Here is a 6,483-nt window from a genome sequence, read left to right as displayed (position 1 = left end):
TTGGTGTAGGAACACAGGAAGGAGGTCTCTACATGGTGTCTCATAAAAGAATGAAGCTTCAACTGCCTACCATACTTTGCAAATTGATTTTCCTGCATAGGAAAGGAAAATATGCTATGGAAGTATTTGACTGGAAAAGTTTGTTTTTTCAAATAAATAGTGAAGTCCCAGCGGATTGTGGTGAGCAGGACTTTTCCTCTAAGAGGTTCTGTAAGCCCTTCAAATGCTAGATCCAGAAGCAAAATCCCTGCATTGAATGAACTCAAGTCTGCAGCAAAAATAAAAACATTCACCTTTCTCCAATTGAGGAATAACTGCCACTCTATGTTGGGTTTCCAAGAAGCTGGGGAAAAGGTTTGTGATAAAACTGGGCAAATGCCATTCCTGACCAGCATGGAAGTCATCGTCCTCATGAACCTTTGTCCGTTCTCAGTGTCTGGAGCAAGGAGACCCACCAAAGTCCACCTGAAATGGAGAACCAGCTTCACCAACCCTGGGTACTGGGCTCCTTCAGCAGGGAGCATTGGGTAGAAGAAAGGATTTTCATCACTCACAATCTGGGAATCAAAACCGTGATTGATCTGAAAAGAAAAAAAAGTTTTTTGGTTTTTTTTGAGAGAGAGATAATAAAACCAACATCCGGCCCTAATGAAGGAACTGTTCCACTCCTGGTCATTCTGTTTACATTGCCTCTCTTCTCGCTTCAATAGCATTAGCAAAAACACTTAGACTTATATACTGCTTCACAATCTCTCTAAGTGGTTTACAGAGTCAGCATATTGTCCCCAACAATCTGAGTCCTCATTTTATCCACCTCAGAAGGATGGAAGGCTGAGTCAACCTTGAGCCTGGTGAGATTGGAACTGCCCAAATTGCAGTCAGCAGCAGTCAGCAGAAATAGCCTGCAGTACTGCATTCTAACCACTGAACCACCGCAGCTCTTCAATGAAGCATTTGGCTATTGCAGAGTCAGCAGAGATGCACAGTCTGCATTACGAGTGTAGCAGAGAGAGGATTGTCTGCTCAGATCCTTCTCTACTATTTGATAGAACCTTCATCCTTACTTCATGCAATTCCCACAATAGAACTTTGCTTTTCATTTACAAGAGAGGATATCTGTCTGTATGTTGCATGTCTAAGAGGGCTGTGAAAATATCTACAAACTCCTCACATCCTGGACATAAATTGTTTCAACTTCTACCCTCAAAACGACACTATAGGGCACTGCACACCAGAATAACTAGACACAAGTTCATTTTCCCCCCGAATACCATCACTCTGCTTAACAATTAATTCCCACAACTCTGTCAAATAATTTACTAAGACTGTATTACTATTAATCTTGTCTTCCTTACTAGTATCTATCTCTTTCCACTTACTACTTGCTTATATCTTTCATTTTATATTGTTTTTATTTGTTTCCTAGTACAATTTGATATAGGGATGTGGTGGCTCAGGGGCTAGGACGTTGAGCTTTTTTTTTTTTTTTTTTTTTTTTTACATTTATACCCCGCCCTTCTCCGAAGACTCAGGGCGGCTTACAATGTATAGGGCAATAGTCTCATTCTATTTGTATATATTTACAAAGTCAACTTATTGCCCCCCCAACAATCTGGGTCCTCATTTTACCTACCTTATAAAGGATGGAAGGCTGAGTCAACCTTGGGCCGGGCTCGAACCTGCAGTAATTGCAGGCTTTGTGTTCTTAATAACAGGCCTTACCAGGCAGAGCTAAATCGAGCTTGCCGATCGAAAGGTCAGCAGCTCAGCGGTTCGAATCTCTAGTGTGGCCGTGTAACAGGGTGAGCTCCCGTTACTTGTCCCAGCTTCTGCCAACCTAACAGTTTCGAAAGCACGTAAAAATGCAAGTAGAAAAAATAGGGACCACCTTTGGTGGGAAGGGAACAGCGTTCCGTGCACCTTTGGCATTGAGTCATGCCGGTCACATGACCACGAAGACATCTTCGGACAGCGCTGGCTCTTCGGCTTTGAAACAGAGATGAGCACTGCTCCCTAGAGTTGGGAATGACTAGCACGTATGGGCGAGAGGAACCTTTACCTTTACCTTATGATTTGATAGCTTGTTAGTAACCTTGACTATCACTAAGTCTTGTATCTTTTTCTTCTCGATGAATGTATCTTAGTCTTCTTATGTACACTGAGAGCATATACACCAAAGACAAATTCCTTGTCAAATTCCAATCACAGTTGGCCAATAAAGAATTCTATTCTATTCTAAAAATGTTCTTCATAAGAAAGGCAAACCTGGGGGATTTTGTAGGTTCCCAACATGGTTGAAATCTGGACGGAGATGTCAGTATCAGCCCCTTCAAGAACAGCCACGGTGTTTCTCTGCCTTCCACAGCTGTAGTTGGGAACATTGGCCTCCCCCTCTGAAAGCAGGTCCAGCAAAGCCTCCGAGGTCATTTGTGCACTGAAATAATTGTCATAGATGTTGTATCCCAGGGTGACATTGAACAAACTGTTGGGATTCTTGCTGATCGCTTGGATTGCAAAAAGGAAGGATAGCAGTTTCCAGTACTCTGATGATGGTCTCCTGAAAGTATGAATGTATCAGGACATAATCAATGGAAGTGACATTTTATTTAATTGTTAAATTTAACAGTTGTATTTTTAGTCCACCTAAAGCTGAGAGGTTAGAGTCATTTTTAAATCCCAGCCCCCCCCCCAAAAAAAATCTCACCTATCTGATGGAACTCTGGGATTCTTTCAATTTTTTCTTTTATTTTTGGAAACTGAATGCATATTATTTCTGAGTTAGCCTAGTAATTGTTTCTCTAATTCTTTTTTAAATTTATATTTATAAAGAATTGTTTAAGAAAATGAAACATTAATGAAAAGAAAAAAGGAATGAAAAAATAGCAAAAGGAAGAAAAGGTCCAAGAAATTAAAAAAAAGGAAAACAAAAAAAACCTGATTTCTCACCTTCTTTTCAACAGATTTTTTTTTTCATTTCTGCAAATTCTACATTTTTCACCATCTAGTTCTCCATTGTGAGAATTCGATGATTCTTCCATCATTGAAGATAGAATAATCTTGCTATTATATAAACATTACGAATGTTATCTAATTCTTTGCTCAGAAGTCCCAGTAAAAAAGAATTCTGATTTCTTCACAATTTTTAGCCTTTCAAGATCTTTGTATTGTTGTGTCAATTTGTATCTAAAATTTCTGAGCTTTCTCACAAGTCCAACCTGCATGATAAATTGTTTCCCCATTCTTTTCACAAATCTTACATTGGTTTGAAATATGTTTACCCATTCTTTAATATTTCTCTAATTTCCTATACTAATACATCATCTTATGTCAAAAATGTTATCTTAACCTATGACAGCGTGTAAACCAAATACCTGTTACCCAAATTCTCTGCATCTTTATTTAATATCTGAATTTAATAGTTAATTTAGTCATACAAATTGAACCTGTTCATCGTCTGTTTCAAATCTTTAAAACTTTATACATTTTTGTTATTACATGTTCACCATTTCTACATAATTCAGTTTCAAATTCACTTTAGTTTATTCTTCACATTATCCTTTTTCTTCTGTTGTATTCAATACCATCATTCAATACCATCATTCCAGACACTCTTCTAACTAAGCTAAACCAGCTACGGGTACCAGAACAGACTTGTAAGTGGATCACAAGCTTCCTAACAAACAGGAAGCAGCAGGTGAAGCTAAGCAAGATCACATCAAATACCCGTACAATTAGCACAGGGCCCCCCCAAGGCTGTGTGCTCTCCCCACTTCTCTTCTCTCTGTATACCAATGACTGCATCTCCAACGATCCATCTGTTAAGCTACTGAAGTTCGCAGATGACACAACAGTGATTGGTCTCATTCGAGACAATGACGAATCCGCATATAGACGAGAGGTCAAACGACTAGTCTTGTGGTGCAACCAAAACAATCTGGAACTGAACACACTCAAAACCGTAGAAATGGTGGTAGATCATTAGGTGGTAGACCATTAGGAGAAACCCTTCCATAATTCCACCTCTCACAATACTAGACAACACAGTACCAACAGTAGAAACCTTTAAATTTCTAGGTTCTATCATATCGCAAGATCTAAAATGGACAGCTAATATCAAAAACATCATTAAAAAGGACAACAAAGAATGTTCTTTCTACGCCAACTCAGTAAGCTCAAACTGCCCAAGGAGCTGCTGATTCAGTTCTACAGAGGAATTATTGAGTCTGTCATTTGCACCTCTATAACTGTCTGGTTCGGTTCTGCAACCCAGCAAGAAAGACACAGACTTCAGAGGATAATTAGAACTGCAGAAAAAATAATTGCTACCAACCTGCCTTCCATTGAGGACCTGTATACTGCATGAATCAAGAAGAGGGCCGTGAAAATATTTACAGATCCCTCACATCCAGGATATAAACTGTTTCAACTCCTACCCTCAAAATGACGCTATAGAGCACTGCACACCAGAACAACTAGACACAAGAACAGTTTTTCCCCAAAGGCCATCACTCTGCTAAACAAATAATTCCCTCAACACTGTCAGACTATTTACTAAATCTGCACTACTATTAATCTTCTCATCGTTCCCATCACCATTCTCTTTCCACTTATGACTGTATGACTGTAACTTTGTTGCTGGCAATCCTTATAATTTATATTGATATATTGACCATCATTTGTGTTGTAAATGTTGTACCTTGATGAACGTATCTTTTCTTTTATGTACACTGAGAGCATATGCACCAAGACAAATTCCTTGTGTGTCCAATCACACTTGGCCAATAAAAAATTCTATTCTATTCTATTCTATTCTATTCTATTCTATTCTATTCTATTCCATTCCATTCCATTCCATTCCATTCCATTCCATTCCATTCCATTCTATTCTATTCAGATTTCAGACTGACTTTCAATCTTTTTCTATCCATTTGCCTATTTATCTTTCCAATAATTAATAATTGGAAGTGTGACCTATTATTTCACATTAAATATAGAATCATTAAAGGACACATTCAGACACAGACACCCATAATGACTCATAAAATGAGCAACTATGACTGTTAACAAATGCAGTTTATAGGACTCACATATCCACCATAGAGTCTTAGCTGACAAATAACTCATTGTATGATTAGGATGCTGGCATCCATGCAAATGAAATTCACATATATAAGAAAAGTCCATTCTAAACTGGGACCCATTCATTTAATTGGTGGTACCGAATGAAATTGTCAAGCTTATCTCATTTTTACTTCAGAGAAAAAGTCAACATTTCTGCATTTTTCTACCCATTCTGATGACCTTATTGGATATAAGAGTGATAGAAGAGAAGAACTATCCTCTCTTGTCCATCCACAGTCCAATTCTGCTAAGAGGATGTCAGGAAAAGCAGATGCTTCTTCTTCAAAGTTAAGAAAATCAGAAGATCTCTAATGATTACTTATTTGAGAATTTGAAATCAGGTTCATCAGCTGAAAAGGATGAGCCAAGGATGAAATCAGACAGAAAGAGAGAAGAACTAGCAGGTCAAAGAGATCATTCATTGTAAGAGAGGCAGCTAAAACAGTAGAACTCAGGGTGGAATGGAGAGGCTCTAATTCTGTGCATGAAATTTGACATACCAAAAATCAGTCAAAGGAAATTTGTCGAAGCTTAATGGTAGAAATCGCATCCTCGTTGCAGAGACGATGCCACCAATGAGAAACTCTCCTGGCTTGTAATAGTTCTCCGGATGCACATTCTCCCTCTTCAGAGTCAGGAGACATTTGGCTATGAGACTTCCTAGAACTTCCTGAGGCAGCAGAAGCAGCAGAAGCAGGAACATGACTTGGGTTCCTGATGGAGTCTCCAGCCTTGCTTTGAAGACGCAATGATAGGAAGAGGTGGAAGAAATCAAAGCCCTCCTCAAGACAGAAGCTCCAGAGGTTTTCTAATCCTGACAGAATCTGTACAAGTCTTCATATCTGCATCCCCTGCCTGTCATAAAAGCTTTCAAAGTTCTCTCTTTCTCCAGGGCCATTTATGCCCCCAAGATTTTCCAAGGCAAAGAGATCAGCCAACAAGGTGTTGATATGATATCAGTGGAAGCATGTTATGGCTGTGTTTGTGTGATATCTGAAAGCAATCCAAAATGTCTTCTGAGATTTAGCCCCAAGAGAATAAATAAATCACTATGATTTGGATAATGGCCACAAGGAGAAACATCATCTCTCTGAACTCTGAGTGAGTCAACAAGCAGGTGTCCAATGGGAGGAATCACAAATGGGGATGAAACTCTGAAGATGAGCCCAGGAGTGAGACAGGAGAACTTTCTCCCAAACATCTTATTCCTACCATTGCATCATCATTACAGCATTACAGCATCATGGCAGCTGGTCAGCTCATCTCTTAGAAAATCTCTCAATACATTCCAGTCTCAAGAGAGAATTTTGATATGAGTCTGAAATATCAATCCTCAATGTGGATACAATTGATTCTAATTTG

The sequence above is a fragment of the Ahaetulla prasina genome, chromosome 2 (genome assembly GCF_028640845.1).
Source record: "Ahaetulla prasina isolate Xishuangbanna chromosome 2, ASM2864084v1, whole genome shotgun sequence".
NCBI classification, from domain to species: domain Eukaryota; kingdom Metazoa; phylum Chordata; class Lepidosauria; order Squamata; family Colubridae; genus Ahaetulla; species Ahaetulla prasina.
This window is presented reverse-complemented; position numbering follows the sequence as displayed.